This window comes from Pteropus medius, unplaced genomic scaffold (genome assembly GCF_902729225.1).
Source record: "Pteropus medius unplaced genomic scaffold, Ma_sr-lr_union100, whole genome shotgun sequence".
Classification (NCBI taxonomy): Eukaryota; Metazoa; Chordata; class Mammalia; order Chiroptera; family Pteropodidae; genus Pteropus; species Pteropus medius.
Window position 1 is genome coordinate 4,311,240 of NW_024346150.1, and position 17,383 is coordinate 4,328,622.

The 17,383-nt window shown below is 40.2% G+C and overlaps 1 long non-coding RNA gene and 1 pseudogene across 1 annotated transcript in view; one reads left to right on the plus strand and one right to left on the minus strand.

The window, feature by feature from the left end:
• The first annotated feature begins 6,965 nt into the window (after positions 1–6,965).
• On the plus strand, positions 6,966–8,849 carry LOC120612971 (dual specificity protein phosphatase 5-like; annotated as a pseudogene).
• A 370-nt stretch (positions 8,850–9,219) lies between these two features.
• Positions 9,220–17,383, minus strand: part of LOC120612948 (uncharacterized) — a 10,475-nt gene continuing 2,311 nt past the window's right edge. The window contains exons 2-3 of the long non-coding RNA XR_005655583.1: positions 9,872–10,322; positions 9,220–9,247 (exon numbers count right to left, since the gene is read on the minus strand). This is a non-coding gene — a long non-coding RNA (uncharacterized LOC120612948). The remainder of the gene's footprint in view (positions 9,248–9,871; positions 10,323–17,383) is intronic.

Consider the following 17,383-nt stretch of genomic DNA (forward strand, 5'->3'; position numbering starts at 1 on the left):
CCTCAAAGGCATTATGTTTACGTTCAGGGAAAGACTGTATGACATCACTTCTATGTGGATGCCAAATGAATGAAGAAATGAATAAACAATGGGGATGGCCCAGTGTAGAGGAACCCAGAACAATGTATATAGTAAATCTCTGGAGAGATTATAAACAATGCAGACCCTTGGGTCCTCCCCCAAAGATGTTTTCTTCTCTTGGCTTCTTAATGCTACACAATTCTGGGTCCTCTTCTACACATTGCCTGAACCTTCTCAGTGTCTCCTAAGCTCCTCCTCCTTTGCTCAACTCTTAATGTCAGAATATACCAGACATTAGTCCTAGGAACCCTTGTCCTTCTCCATCTATATACTAGATTATTTCATTGTGTCTGTGGCTTTAAATACCACTCAGGGGCTCCACGAACTTGGAGGGTAAGAGATTATCTATTTATTTTCACTAATCTCTAACTGAAATGTAATATTTCATTCTTGAATAAAGGGATTTAAGTGTAGTAGTATTGCAGTGCCTATGGCTTTGTCACTAATAGAAATCACAAACATCTCCATATTACATTAGTTGTTCCAGATATCTAAAGATATTTTTTATAATTACTTTGAAATTATGGTCACTAATTTAACAGGTCATTTATTTAACAGTTCTACCTATTAGATCTGTTTCTAATGTTATTAATATCTGAGCATATTATATTATTGTATCACGATTTTTAAAGCTTAATTATATTTTAATATTTTAATAATTAATTATATTTTAATTATATTATAATCTTGTGTATTTTATTTTAGGCATTTAAAAACATCATTCTGAGAAGAGGATCAGGTGGCTTCATCAGACTGCAGAAGGGGTCCATAGCATAAAAAAAGTAAATCACACTTGATTTAAATGATAAGTCCTAAATTTCTATCTTCAGTTGCCTCCTTAACCCCTCCAGGTGGGCATCCAGGAGGCATCTCAACATCAACAATACAGAAACAGCTCTGGGGTTCCACACTTGCCCCTCTCCCAGTCATCTCAAATCTCCTTCCACTTGTTAAAGCTCAAATTCTGGGACCTAGTTAGTGTATGCCACTTTCACTCATCTTGGAGGAAAGCATCTGAAATTCTCTAGTCAATAAGCTATGGTAACACAAAAATGAATTACTAATAAGTCAGATCTCCTTCGGAAAGGGCAAATTGATTCTGTCAACGTAAGAAACATCCAAACCTGGAAAGAATTTTTATGAGTTTATTTGAGCCAAACTGACACATACTAGAGAGCAAGATCTCAAATACTCCCTAGAATAACAGTTTTACAGCTTCTTTTATGCATTTGAAATTAAGGAAGGAACCTAAGGAAGACTGGAGAGGGCTGGGTGAGGATTGGATTACAGGATAGTTAATAGGATTACGTGCTCTCTTGAGGGTTAATACCCCCTTGCAGGGCTATCGCTTCTGGTTTTTCAAAGGTGTGTTAACCTAGATGCACAAGAACAATGGACGAGGCTGGCTTAAAACCTTTCACTAACAGGTCTGTGGCATGACTACCTGTCAAGACCTGTCCAGTTAGGAATTTATGATCAGATCACTCTATGAGGTTACTTTCCACAGAAACCTTTTTTTTTTTTTTGGTCCATAGTAATAATTGAAGGGGCATAATAGAATTGGAATAGCTGGGATGTACCCCTTCAGCAAATATCCAAATCAGAAATTTCCCTTAGTAATTACTAGAGATTAATGTTTTTTCCAGAGTTGAAAATTAATAAGTTCATAATGTCTATTCTTTTGAGGTCTACCATAGGGTAAGACAGATCAGGGTGGGGCAGAGTAAAGGATGGAAACAACAGATCTTTTCAAACAGATTTATCTAGGCCCAGATGGCAGGGGCTCATAAGGCGTTCTCAAGGGGTATAAGGCATTCTCCCCGGTGGGCTGGTGAGCAAGCCTGGTGCCTGGCCCTCCATCACACCCAGAGGTGAGGCATCAGTGAGTTTAGAGACTACCTGAGGCTCCCACGTGAGTACAGAGAACAGGCTTTCCTTCTGAAATGCTTTCCTTTGGGTAACTCACCAAATGGGTGATGGCTGATATCCTGAAATAGCCCTGTGACCCAATTTGCATGTTTATCCTTAAAGGTCAGTCTGTTTGGGCGTTAAGTGTTGACAATCAGCTCATGTAACAAGTGTTTCTTGAAGGGGAGGAAACTAACATTTAAAATACGTGATCTTATTTAGTCCTCATAAGAAATGAGCTCTTGGGATTAATCCTGGACCATTTTCTCATGTTTACCCTACATGTACACTTGCTGTCAATCCACATTTCTATCTACAGCTTGGCTTCCGAGGGCCACATCCCAACTTACTCAAACTTCCTTCTCCACTTCTCTGCTTCAAAATTCCATGAAAATCTCTAGCATTTCCAGGACTCGCCAAGCCCTGCCAAGCTCACCCCACCTCACCAAACTGCTAACCTTACCTCTTATCTCAGTAAATATCTTACTCTCATCTCAGTAAATGCCCGCCAAATTATCTTTAAAGGCATCATATCTATGTTGAATTACCATTACCCAAAATCCATTCTCCTTTGTTCAAATCCCCCCACTGCCTTCCCAAAGTTTTTAGAATAGAATGCAGATGCCTTAGGGGATCACCTGCAAGGTCTTTGCTTTGTTGTCTGCCACTTTAGCCACAAAGGCCTTGCAGGTTCCAGGCCCCTTCTCACTTCAAGAACTTTATCTTCTTCTCACCCTTAGAGATTGAACACGAGATTAGTCTTTCAATTGTTTTCCAATTCAATATTTTAATATGAGGCCCTGTCATTTTTCCTTAGGCTCTGATACCTGTCAGTAACTTTCAGCTTAGTCTAAAAGATGTTTTAATTTGGACACCTTGTTTTAAACCTTGATTTACATTCATATGTATGTTTTCTCTCAAACACACCCACATACAGAATAACGGCACAAATATTGTTCTGCTACTTACTTTTTTTTCTTTTACGTATTTTACAGAATTCTTTCACATCAGTTCTGATGTGCTTGCTTTATTCTTTCTAACTTCTTCTTATTCTCTCATGATATGAATGTATCATAGTTCACCATTTCCCCTAAAAGTTGTTCTAATGTTTTTCTTTTATTAAGCACAATGAACGTCTTTGCACATGTGTCCCTGAGGATTTAGGTATTTCTGTAAGTCAGATTCCTACAAGTGGAATGTGGGATGAAATGAAATGTGCATTGTTAAATATTCATCTGTTTTGTCTGGCTGCTCCAAACGGAGGAAAAGGTAGCAGAAGTGCAAGGTAACTGTGGCCAGGGAGGGCCAAGATTCAGCATAAGGACTGCCCAGGATTTATGGATTTGCAAGGAAGAGTCCCTGGTGAACTCAGCGGCGGGGATTCTGTAGATTGATCAGACACAAGGAACAGAGAAGTTGTTACGGCGCAAACGATTCTGAGACCTACGGAGCCAATTGAGATTAATTATGAGCCTTTATTAGCCGGCCGGCGACTCTCTACCAGGCAGGGCTGGAGGAGATCAGCCCCGAGCTTTCAGAGCAGGCAGCTGATAAAGCTCAAGACCATATCCTGGTGGTCTCCTGAACAAGCCAGCAGATTACAGAAGTGGAAGTTGGCTTTTAGCATATCTTTGCCCGGAACAACACCCTTAATTAACAAGTAAATGGATTACAGAAGCAGACATTGGCCATCTACATATTTTATACAGTACACTTCCTAAACCACACACAAGCAAGTAGGACAACTTCTGATATCTAAAGATATTTCTTCCCTGTAGCTGACTTAGCTAGTTTGCTCACTTGAAAATTTTCCACCCTTAACAAAGTGACCTGCAGATGATGTGGCTTTAAGGGGTACAGCCCCTTTTCTCAGTAAGGGTCTGATTAGATACGAGGTCATTCATTATTCACAGATTGGCATTGAGTGCCTTGAACACTGTAACTGCTTCCACCAATGACAAATAACCAGTAACTCACATTTCTTTAGACAGTTAAAGTCTCTTTAGAAATAAAAGTCAAGTTTAAGATTAGAAGACTTTGAAGGAAGAGTGAGAAGATCTGAGAGGGTAGTGGGTGGAGAAAAAAAATAAAGGTACATACAGAGAGATGTGAGTTACAAAGAATTATGACTTGGTCATAATATATGGATTCATGAATTTTTTTTTCCTTTAAAAGCTAAAATCCGAGTTGTTTTCCTATTTTACATGTGAAATGATAAGTTAATAAACTTGTTAGAGACGGTGTAGGGGGAGTCATTTCAGTGAGAGACAATATATAGATAAGATCATTTCCCCTCAGCAAAGATAGCATTAGTGCATTTGGCTTATAAACTAATTAAAGAAAAAAACTATTCCTCAACTTTAAAAATATGCATGTGTTTAAATAATTCACAACTGCAGTGAGACTAACCTAGTGCATGCATAAGTAGCAAGGGTTAGAATTGAAAGATGAATGATGAGGGCAACAGGAAATATTTTAGGAAGGAAGGAAGGAAGGAAGGAGGGAGGGGAAGGAGGGAGGAGGGAGGGAGGGAGGGAGGAAAACGAACAGAAAAAGTCTTATTGTATGGAAGGGTATGAAAAAGTCTGTGTCTTGCTTCTTGGAAGTCATGCTTCCTGTATTTAAATTACTAATTCTTCCTAGAACCACATGGAAGGGCTCTTTCTTGGGATGGAATCAAGCACATGCTCTGGGCGTCCTCATTTCAGGGCTTCCTTCCACTTCTCACTCAAGGCCTGGGTGTCTACAGCACACTCCACGCATCAGGACAGCTTTGAGAAAGTCTCAAGACTGCAAGTCACACAAGTAATAAGTGACAGAGCTGAAACTGAACTCAAGTAATCCGTCCTTACCCATGACCATCTCATTATCATCTATATACCAAGCACACAGAAAACCCAAAAATAAAATAATAAACAATCATGTTTCCACCAGCCAGAACTGACAATTAACATTCAATTCAATTTGTTTTATAACGTTTTTTTTTTTTAAATCAGAATAGTACACACAGACATACAATCTGTCATCAAAGACCCCTTGGCCACCAACCTATCTTGCTCCAAAAGGCAATTACGGTCACAATTTTAACTTATATTCTTCCAGTCTGATCTGTACTGATGCTACAGGCAATTTCAGGTAAAAGGGTCCCTTTTACAAGGTGACTTGATTGCTACCTGTGTCCTGCATGTTTCAGGAACACCAGATCTCCTTCTCCCCCAAAATCTTGCACTTGTTTACTATGCTTGAAATACCATTTTTGAACCAGGGATTGAAATAAAGCCTGAACTGACATGCAAGGACTGATAGGGGTCCATCTAGAGAATAAGTTTTAACACTGAGGCCAGGTTGTGTGGAAGAATATTCTGGAGGGACAGGGGAGAAGCAAGAAGTGCTTCCATAGAAGTTTAAAGAGCTGGACACTTCTGTCTCTGTCCCCAAGACTGCCCACTATAAACTGCAACCCCTACCCCTCATCCCATCCCCCCACCACCACCATCCCACCTCCCACCCCCACCCATCTCAGGAGAAAGCGACTCCATCCAGCAGCTCAAGGCAAAATTTTTGGCTTGATCTTCAGCTTTTTCCAAGTCCCATAGATCAAGTCAGGGATCTTTGTTTACTGATGACTTCCCAGTGTTTAGACTAGTGCCTGGCTCATAAAAGGCTCTCGGCAAATATTTGTTTGGAAGCTGGAGATGTCAAAGACAGGCAGGAGAACAATGACAAAAGCCCAAGCCGTCAAGGCAGACAGCCTGGGTCAGGCTGTCTGGTTCCACTTCTGAGGCTCCTGAGCTGTTTGGGGCTCCACCATGGTTCACTGAGCGGGACAACACTTTTCACCAGGCAATTCTGCCTGGGGTATGCCCTGCCCCACCTCTTGCCAAGATTTGTGCTAAGCATAGTCTCCACTCCCTGATCCTTTTCCCACCCCACTCCTGAGGACTTGAGGTTCTCAGCATTGATAGGCTCCTTTGCGCTCAGCCAAGCCCATTTAGAGGAAAAGAGAGAGGCAGGGCTGAGAATAAGAATTCCTGAATTCATACTCACTTTGTGACTAACAGCACAAGGAGAATTATAGGGAAAACCTCAACCTGCTGTGTAGAGTGCCACATATTGCACATACTTACTGCACACTTTGCACCCAAGCTCTTAAGCAGCTTTGGCATTTCCCTGACTCAAAACAGTCTTGAATGGAGACAAGTGAATATACCCATTTTACAGGCTGTGGACCCAAGCCCCATGTTTTATAATAGCAATCATTATCCAAGCTGACAACTTTCGTTCCACACAATGTCCAGCACCCCACCAACTGTCCACCCAATAATTTAATACCAACTGATCATGTTTGGTCAAATCATGCTTTTCAAATCCTATCATTCTTTTTATATTTGCTGCTGGCATGGTTGTATAAGGTTTCTTATCTACGGGTGCTATTTGGTTACCTTGCAATACAATTCCTAGTGGATGATATAAATGCTTACTTTTCCCCTTAACTTTCATGGTAAGGAACTAAACCTCCATAAGTGACAACAACAAATACTACGGGATTTTTTTAGAGTTTTCTTTAAGAATCATTATGGAAACATGAATTTTCATAGATTTGATGTGTTTCAGTCCGCTATAAACATTGTTCTATTTGATGTTAAAATTGCCTCGCCTTTGGCTATTTTTGAAGACATTTTCAGATGGCTTCTTTCGAAGCCATCTCAGTCAGATTTAAAAGCTTCTTTGTTTCTAGCAGGAAGTCCTAGGTGTACCTGTCTGTTTCCTTTTAGGGGACTGGTATTTAGAAGCCCATATCCAGGCCTTCAGAGCCCTATAGAGCTGTACACTGTGTTGCCTGCAGGATTATGTAGTATACAATATTCTATAGGCAGGCAAGAGGATTGGGTGGTCTGGGAAACCGGCAATAAGAAACAATCAGTCCAGGGGCCAGTCCAAGTTCAAGAGAAAATGCTCTGAGGCCAGAACAGAGAATGGAAGACCTGAAGATTTGTAAGCAAGAAAGAAACTAGAACAAGATGAGGTGAGGGCCAGGCCTTCTGCCTTATTCCTGTATTAATAAAGAACAATAGTGAACAATATCTCAGAACGTGCAATCCACAGAAGAGGAAGCTGGGAATGGAATTTTTTTTTATCTTTTAGTAATTAAAATCTGGATTGAATGAATGAATAGAAGTTACTTGGAATGATTAGTTTTGATGAGTGTCGAATCATGCTAATGAAGGCTAAAAAAGCAAATAACAAACTAAAGTTAACAGAAAACTCAGAAACTAAGGTTTTTGCCCTTAATTTTACAGTTTTGTGTGTTTTTTACTGTAATTATTACCTTACATATATAGGATATAGTCCTTTTCTGCTCATAAATTGTTTCTAGTGCAATAGATTGCACAGAATTAAATACCAATATTTCCCAAGGTGCTCAAATAATACAACAACTTTCAGATGTTCTACCATCTGGTTTAAGAGCCTGAACACTATCTCAAGCTTCCACCAGTATGTGAAATAACTGGGTGGAGATGTGTGAGGCTGAAAATATAAGTGAGCTCAACATGTGGTTTAAACATTTATTTTTAAACTAAAAGCAACTTTTAAGGACAACTTAACAACATTTGGGGTACACTTTTAAGTTCTTTAAATTTAATGTCAATGACAAATACGTGGCATCTCTATCATTCCGAGCCATATAGCATAACCTAATAATGGCAAATCTCACCATTTTATGGATATATGAGAGAAAACACGTATCCCAAAAACCTTTACCCACATCAATACAGAATTGTTGCTGTTTTTGTTAATACATTTATCTTAACTCTGAACTGAAATAATAAAATTTATATGGAATTTGTATTTAACCACATGGAGGGGGAGAATATGTAGGAAAATATACAGTTTCGAAGACTTTAAAAAAGTGTAAAATAGGGCTAATGGGTCAGTGAATGACCTGGCCAAGTTGGGCACCAGTCATGTAGGGTGGTGCCAGGCTCTGTCTGGTGGCCCCAGCTCCAAACATCGACTTCCTCAAAGGGAGATATGAGACCTTCTACTCAGAATATCCTGAGTGTTACATGGATGTAAAACCCACTTCACAAGAAAAGGTTGAATCTGAGAGAGCCCTCGTTAGCCAGTGTGGGAAATGGCGCTGGACATCAGCTCTAGGCCGCTTCTGGGCAGGGCGGCCCAGTTGCAGTCCTTCCATTCTCAACCCCTGAAAGCACCTACCATGCGTCCACATGCAACGTTCTCACCAACCTGTCCATCACAGCCCAGCTGAATGTCTCAGTAAGGACCTCTGAGGCCTGCCCAGCCCGCCTATGCTACTAATGTGTCCTCATGGCTGACATTGGGTCCCACTTTCAAGAAGCGAAGGGGAGGCAAGCTCCCGGTCCACTGGGAAGCTGGGACCTCCCTTCGCCCACCATCTGCAGGCTTACCTCATGAAGACCAAGCAGTTCCACCTGAAGGAGGCCTTCGATGACATCGAGCAGAGGAAGAGTGTGATCTCACCCAACTCTGGCTTCTTGGACCAGCACCTATAGTGTGAATCTGAGATCTTGCCTTCCACATCGACCCCCAAGCTCCCTCCTTCCTCCCAAGGAGGCAGCCTGCTCTTCATTTATAGCAGTTGCAGACACAGAGACCTGAGGGGGGGGAGGGGTTTCTACTGCGCATGCGCTAACTCCATGCTGACACCGGTGCTCACCTACTCCACAGTCGCAGTCAGCAGGAGCCGCAGGGCCCAAGGCTACATCCTGCAAAAAATGGGACCGGAAGGCAGCCCGGCCCCAAGAACAACTGAAGTTTTCTTTTTTAAACTTGTCGACATTTTATACCTGTGCAATACTAGCCAAGTAGGGTAGTAAGTGATCAACGGGCTTACAGAAAAACTTCAAACTGACCTTGGGAGTAGGTTCTCAGGATCAAGGGAAGGAAGGCCAAGCCTATGGGAGCACAGTGAGGTCTAACTCCTCCATTTCCAGACCCCCAACCCTTGTTCAGACCCCCTGCCCTTTTAGGACTATGCGGTCCTGACACCTCAACTAGCCTTTTCACTGGGAAGTATAAGGCAATAAACACCTGCAGTGACAAGGGAGAAAGCAGTTGTTACAATGTAGGGAGGAGGCAAGAGAATTAAAATGTTAATCAAGTCACAATCAGAGACTGCAATGTGCTGATCAGCCCTGCAGCCAGGCCAGGAGGACACCTTCTGAACAAAAGACGATTCCTGCTGGGATTGCTAACAGCTCATTCTCCACACCTGTGAAGGGGAAAAAGGAACCAAGAGTCATTCCCTATGGCTCAAACCATGGGGAACCTATGGATTAAAGGCTGGGAACTGCAGGCCTTTCACTCTACATATTCTTACGTTTTCATGGTACATACTCTTCCCCTTCCTCACTGTATGTCCGTATCAAAGGAAATGAGTTAACAAATTCTTTTAAACAATAACTCACAGGAACTAAAGAATGATATATAAACTGGATTCCTTGCCCGCTACTCACTGTCTTTCCACATCTCTCTTGGTCCCTCTCACTCTCTGCCTCTGAGAGGAGACCACACTCTGTCTGTGGAGTGTTACCCCTTTTCTAATAAACTTTCCTTTTGACTCCAACTTTGGCGTGTGTGTTGAATTCTTTCTTCAATCTCTGCCAAAGGATCCTCTTCTTCTCTCTGTGCAGGGCTTGCTGTCCCCCTACCAACTCTGGAAAATTTGCCCCGCATCAGTTAGACTGAGACAAAGGTAGTTACAAAGCCAATTTATTTTGAAGGAAGCAATTTCTACCTTACTTTTTTTACCTTTGGCAATCTCGGTAGCACTACAGGGTTTGTAGGGACACTATATGTAAGCTGATTTGACCCCTTGAAATCTTTTCAAGACGACCTCTTGGGTCCAATGGAGGCAGTTCTTTGAAGTAGCCAGTTGCTGACTTCTCTGGGTTGCCTTTTCACTATGGGTTCTTTCTTGGACTTTGGCATGATGCTTCTTCATATTCGAACCTTTTTCATTGCACCTCTCCTCAAAGCAATTCTGTGTCATTTGAAGAGTTCCTCAGACCATAGACTAAAAATTACCTTTGAGGTGGTGCTAGTGAGGGCCAGGAGAAAGAAGCCTCTGCTATGTATTCTGAGTCAGTGGCCTTGAAAATGGAAATGACCAGTTCCACCAGCTTGCAGTCCTTATATGTGCTCGTCCGTCTCTTGTGACCCTTGCTTTTTTCTCACGTAGGGGTTGTCTTCAAGCTGTTGACTTCTGGGATTTGCAGATTTCCTAATGTGGTGCTACTTCTTTTTAATCTTTAGGTTATTTCTCCAGGGGAAACTGCAGTAATTTCCTAAAATTCATACAAATGTGAAAAAAAGCACGATTGTTGGTTGTTTTTTTATAGTGCAAAATAAAAATAGTAAAAGGGAAATATATGTATATATAAATCAACCATTTCACTATCCATATACATAACTGACAGGCTAAATTTACATATTTGCATATATGAATAATTTAGAAAACATCTCTTTTTATAACTTATATAATTTCAAACTTACAGAAAAGTTGCAAGAATAGTCCCATAATTTAATCAGATTCATCATTAACAAGTTGCCTTCTTTGCCTTTTTTATTTTCTCTCACACTCATACACATTTTCATGTTGCTTTTTTTATGAGCCATTTGGGAATAAATTGCAGACATCATACCCCTTTATTCCTAAATTCTCCAACGTCTAACTAAGGATATTCTCTTACATAACTGAGAAAAGATGTTTTGGCTTTTCTGACTCAATCACAACCAAGAGAAAACAGCACGCTTTCCTAACATTTCTTAATAAGGCACAAAACCCCATCATGTATATCTTTTACAGTTTCAACACTAAAGAACAATGACTATAGAAATCAGTGCCTGTTCTTTCTACATCCTGTTAAAAATTCGCCTCTAGGTATTTCACAGCAGTTTCATTATTTCCAAACCCCTGACCCCAGGGGGCACTAGAACTCAACCTCTCTTTCCTGCACAGTCTGTCCTTTCGATGTAAAACTTAATCGTTGAAATGTATGTATTCTAATTGAAATTTCAGAGGCACACATATCCTTCCAGCTTGATCCACTGCTTGTTGTAAGTGCCCTCATTTTTCTGAAATTAGAGCACTGTTTGAAGGCGTCGTGAAGCCCTGCTCTCAGGCTATAGTCCTCAGCAAGAACTAAATAAAAATCTTCCTAATACCTTCAGAGATTCAGATTTTTTTCACCGACATGACCATAGTACAATTATCAAGATGAGGAAACTTGACACTGAGACATTACTACAACCAAAATTCAAATGTGGTCAATTGCCCCTACATTGTCTTTTATAACAATAGACCTCCTTCCAGATGGTGTACTGCACTAATTTGTCATATATCTTTGGTGTCCTATAATCTGGAATAGTCTCTCTGCCTTCTTTGTCTTTCATGAGCTTAACGGTTTTGAAAAATTCAAGGCCGGTTTTTTTTTGTAAAATATCCCTTGTTCGGGTCTAACCTCTTCATTGTTAGATTCGGGTTGAGCATTTTGGACAGAGATACCACAGAAGTGATGTTGTATCCTCCTCAGTGCATTATATCAGGAGGCACATGGATGTCACTTTGTCCCATTCTTGGTGACCATTTGGTCAAGGTGGGGTCTTCCCAGTATAAAGTTTCTGTTGTTCTTTATCTTCAATTAAGATGTAATTTGTGGGGAGACACTGAGAGCTATTAAGTGTCCTTATCCTCATCAGATTTTTCTAGCTGCTAGTTTTAGCATCCATTCATGATTCTTGCCATGACGGTCACAAAAAGGTGAACAAAATATATTTGAGTATTCTCTTTTCCAGAGATTGCAATATTTTTTTCCAGTAGCAGCCTTACCTGGATGGCCATCCAAAACCACCCACCATTCCCTCGTGAACCATGCCCCGTTTTCTCATCCATGAAAAGGGACATAGTTTCCCATAACTGAATGACCAGCACTGTGGTGCTTAGGAAACAATAGATGCGTAAAGTGTTCAGATCTTGGGCTGGGTCCATGGACCTTTAAATCATGCAAGATTAGCTCACCTGATCACACCAGAACACAGGCGGCACTATTATTGTTCATCCCTGTTACGTGTAAAGACTGGGCAAAATTTATACACAGACCCAACCCAGCATGAAAACTGTTTTCTCTAGTCCACTCACATAGTAGTCCTTTTTCTGACCATTGTAGACAGATACTGACAAAGTAAAGGGGAAGATTTTTACCTCTGGAAATCTCATTTTCTCAGACTCAAGAATGGGCTTCTTGGAAAATATTTATTCATAAGTATTACGTTGTCTACCATAATTAACCGAGGCCCAAATCGATGTTTTTTTTCTTCCCTTTGTTTGCTAACCTTATCTGACTAGCTGTAACAGTAACATACTTCTAGACACGTACTGAGCCCTAGGAGTCACTCTGAGTTGCCTTTTGGGGCAGCTGCTGGAAGGTTTCCTCTGGAATCTGGAGTGTATAGTGCCAGATGACATTTCATACTGTACCTCATTTAACCCTCGCAGCAGGCCCATTGTAAAATAGGTGCAACCATTAACCTGATTTTGCATGTAACAACATGTTTAGAGATATTATCGATAAGTACCTTGCCTGAGGTTCCAGCTTGTTAGTGTTACTGAAAAGCAAAGCCTGGACTGGAAGCTGGGCTGAGTCCAGAGCATGCACTCCTAACTGCTACATTACACTCATCCGAAACAACCCCATAGATTATTCACAGCAGGGCTAGGAGTAGAGTGAGCTGGGCAAGGTGTCTAGGGAGTAAATTTAAGGAAGCCCTCATTCTCATTGTCATGCAAGTTCAGGGTCAGTCAGCACCTGAGAATGGGTGCTCCCTTCAAATTTGCACCCTGGGCTCTTTGTCTACTTCACTCTCCTCCCAGACATGGTTCTTGGATCGTCGTGGCCACTGTGAACTGGCCTCCCAAACACCTTATTGTGCAACTCATCCATATTCCTGGGATACATGGGAATGTAGGGATCTCCATTTTCTTCCTTTGGTCAATGGACAAGCTACCCAGCCTTGGACCTACTCTGTTCCAAGCACTATGCTAAGCACGGAGGAGAAAGCAGAGGCTAGGATGGGTACAGTCCCTGCCCTCCTGTCACTTGCAGGTATAAGGCTTCATTTCCTATGGAATCAGTATGGCAGGCCAGTACTCGGACCTTCTTAGAACCACCTGAACTAAGTACTGGCAATTGTTTTGAAAATTTCAAAGTACACAGATGGACTAAACTCCCTTGTCCTGACAATCTCATTGTTCTTCCACTTTATTAACCTTTTTGCATTTACCTTGCATGTGGTTTGCTTTCCTGGCTAACAGAATAAGCACTGTTGGGTACTAACTCACTTGCACTTCCTCTGGGCTTTATTTCTTTTCAGAATTTAGCTCTTGACAAGACTAGGTTTCAAAGACATGGCTCAGATTATAGTTTTGCCACCTGCTAGTTGTGTTCTTGGAAAAGTTACTTTATCTTCCTGAGCCTCAGGTTTTTCATCTGTGAAATGGGGAAATTAATACTTCATTTGCAGAGCTGTAGTGAAGATGAAATGGAAACAACGTAAGTATCTAACAGGCACATGGTAGTGCTCAACAGATGCTAGTTCTCTTCTGTTTCTTTGCTGGTCTCTCTTTGCACCAAGATCATCCTTCCCAGGATTCTAACTAAAATAATACAGACAGCCAAACAATCTTTAACCACAGTTACCCAAGCAACAGATTCTATGGCTAGTCTTTGGCTGCCATAAGTGCTCAGGCTGGCCTTTCCTAGCACCTGCTATATTGTGAAAGTGTTGAAAAACAAACTCTAACCACAAAAATGATATTGTTGGAAAAACAAATCTCAAAGTATTTTCTATTTCAAATACACATTTTTATTGTTTGGGTTTTTTTTCACTCAGATAATCTGAATAATTGGAGTGGGCTAATTAGATTAAGCTTTGTAAATCATCCAAGATTACATTTTTAGTTTATTAGACTACTTCAAGATAAACAAACAAACGTTAATCTGTAATACAGTAAGGACAGTGAGGAGTAGATAAAAATCATGTTACAACATATACATCATTCTCAACATGGGAACACGTCACCAAAAGAAAGAGAAGTTTATTAAACTACTTCAAGATAAACAAACAAACGTTAATCTGTAATACAGTGAGGACAGTGAGGAGTGGATAAAAATCATGTTATAACGTATACATCATTCTCAACATGGGAACACATCACCAAAAGAAAGAGTGACCTTAATATAGAAGTACATGCACAAGGCAAGACCTATTGCTAAGTATTTAATTTTTTTTTTACTTTTATATTTTTAATAAATTTGGAAGGGTTGGGGGGCTTTTGTTTTTGTTTTGTTTTTCTTTAATGAGCTTGAACATGTACAGCCCATGGGTTCTCAGTCTTTATAAGCCAATGCTTGGGGAATGGATAGGATGTAGAAATCATTTAATAAAAAAAGCTCAGTAGTTTGGGTGCCACGTAATGGCTTCAATGTTTAAAACTGAGTTTGAGGGACACAGCAATGAAAATAACTCAGACTCAAAGGAGTTAAGAGACCATTTCTTGGGCATTGGCACAAGCTGTTCTTTATAAATAATGATTCTGCATGACTATGGAATGATTTAAAATATAGTCTTGTAAAGTTCAAAGGGTCTTCCACCTCATTTTCTGATCACAATTTCTATTTCCAAATTAGGCAAAATGAGCTATTGCTTCTACCAAGGTATCATCATTTTAAGAGATAGCCTCATAAATCAAGTTAATTCTTATGCCGCAAAGAAAGTCTGAATTTTCATTAGTTCTAAAAGCTTGTTACTATGGGCTTCAGAAAGCCAACATTTTTAAAGTTAAAACTTCTCTGTATATAACCATCACGTTTGCATTTTAGTATCACAGTCGTATGTGCAATTTACTTTAATTAGGTCTCAATTTTTCCTTTCAGGAGGTATAGCTGGAGAATGGAAGGGGCAGATCACTATGTCTTTCAATCAACACCATACAGTGTTCTCGCTTGCACAATGATGTACTCTTTTCAAGCTTACGGTCTATAGCTGAGGGGCAGGAAAAAACATTGGTTTGTTGCATTTTAAAAGATTCATATAACACTATTTTTAAGAATGTTAGGCATTTGAGTCAAGTTTCTGCAATGATAACAATAAATGGCAGAATGAAGTTATTTCTTTTCCTCTTGAGAGTAAGTTTCCTCTATACCCTTAAACTAGGTTGAGTCTTGAGTTCACGAAGGTTATACTATCTGGTTGCTACAACTTCTTTGCTCCAACAACTTTACCATGTAATTTTTGCACATTATCTGCCTTCTATTTGTCTGCACCTCTCTTGATCATTTTTTGTCAGACTTTTTGCGTTTAGTAACATGTTAACTGCTTATTGTGGTATATCGCAATTATGGGGAAAGAACTGATAAAAAATCCCAAGTCTCCGTTCATCAGAAAATCAATTTAAAAAAATCAATAAAGAGCTAAAGCATGAAGGAAGCGTGGATGGCGTTGATAAATGGGAAGGATTTGGAATAGGGGTCCAGGAACACAAAGTAAGTGAGAAGAAGGGGTCATTTTTTCCTACAATGAAAATGTGGTGGGGATTTGGGGAGAGACTGGCCTGACCCCCAGTCCAGTGGGGAGCTGCTATGCTTTCCTATGCAAATGAAACGTAACAGTTGCTTGACCCTAGACGTATCTGGCTTCAGGTAGAAAGATGTACCTAAAACACAGGCAAATCACTGTTTAGAGATCATTGTGCTTTTTTTTTTTAACATTTAAAGATAATTTTTATAACAACAAATTTACTATATTCCAGACATTACTCCATGTGTTTTTAAGTATATTAACACATTTTGTCATCTCGATAATAATGTAAAATGGGTATTATTATTATTCCCATTTTGTAGATGAAGAATCAGAAGCCCAAAGAACACAGTAACTTGTCCAGATTCACACGGCTAGTAAGTCAGGGATCAGCACAGAATTTCTGTAAAGAACCAGGAAGTGAACATTTTAACCTTTGAGCCATACAATCTCTGCCTTTGTGGAGCAATAACGACCAAAGACAATAAAATGAATGGGTGTATTTGTGTTCTGACGAATTTGATTTATTGGCACTAAAACTTGGATTTCACATAGTTTGCAAGTGTTATGAAATATTTGTCTTTTTGATTTTTTTCAACCATTTAAAAATCTAAAACCCATTCTTAATTCTCAGGTTGTATAAAACAGTTAGCAGGCTGGTCTTAGCTCTTGAGCTATAGTTTGGTATAGTAAGTGATAGAGCCAGAATTTGAGCCCGGGCAGTGGTTTCAGCAAGCTCTTCCTTCCCAGAATGTATGATGATGATGATGATGATGATGATGATATGTGTGCAGCGTGTGCATGCAGTAGTGACATTATTGTGCCTGTATTAGTATGGCTATATATGATAACAATCCACCTCAGACTTTCTATAAAACTCATAACGATAATAGGGAAAAATATACCAAAACTACAACCCAGAAATAGCCACTAGCAATATTTGATAATTTACTTCCTTCTTTTGTCCACTGTATGGCGTTTTCACTTTATTAATTCTAGTTTTTCACTTATCATAAACATTTTTCACATTTCCACATAGGCCACACAATTATCATAATCAAGAGATACATAATAAGTTATTCTAAATGTACTAGGGGAAACTGATATTTTGGAAGACTCCTGTAGATAATAACTTCATAAAGCAATGAATGCTTTTATTAAGTGAGCTGTTGATCACCTTTCATATCTGCCACATATTTGCATTTCTAGGAGTTGGATTTTTTAAAAGCAATCCTGTCTGCCTATAGGGATGAAGTGAAAAGACTTTGGAAGCTACTAGGACTGAATTTGTCTGTTCATTGTGCCTTTATTAGCCAAATGACGCTGAGCAAATTGTTAACTTTCTCGCAGCTCAGTTTTCCCACGTTCTGAAAATAAACCAAGACCACCACCATAAGTACCAAGCATGTACTCGGTACAGCACAGTGGTCACTTGATTACAGCCAGGCCTAATGTTCCCTGCCACCCCCAGCACTCCTAGTCCCCAACACCACCCACGAGGAATAGATTATTTCACTTGTGGCTGTAAAGAAAGTGTCCTTTCTGTTTTGTGCAGTATAAGACTTTTCTTCCCTGAGCAAACATGGGCTGGCAATCATTGGGAAATGGGAAGGATTAATGAAGTAGGCGGACCTGAATTGAAAGCCTCCACCCCACCCCTCTTGAAATTTCCAAACTGAAGCAGTGCCAAGGTTCCTACAACAGCAGGTGGCATTCTGACATCAGCAGAGGCTGTGCTCCTTTTCACGGGTACAGGGGAGCTCCAGACAAG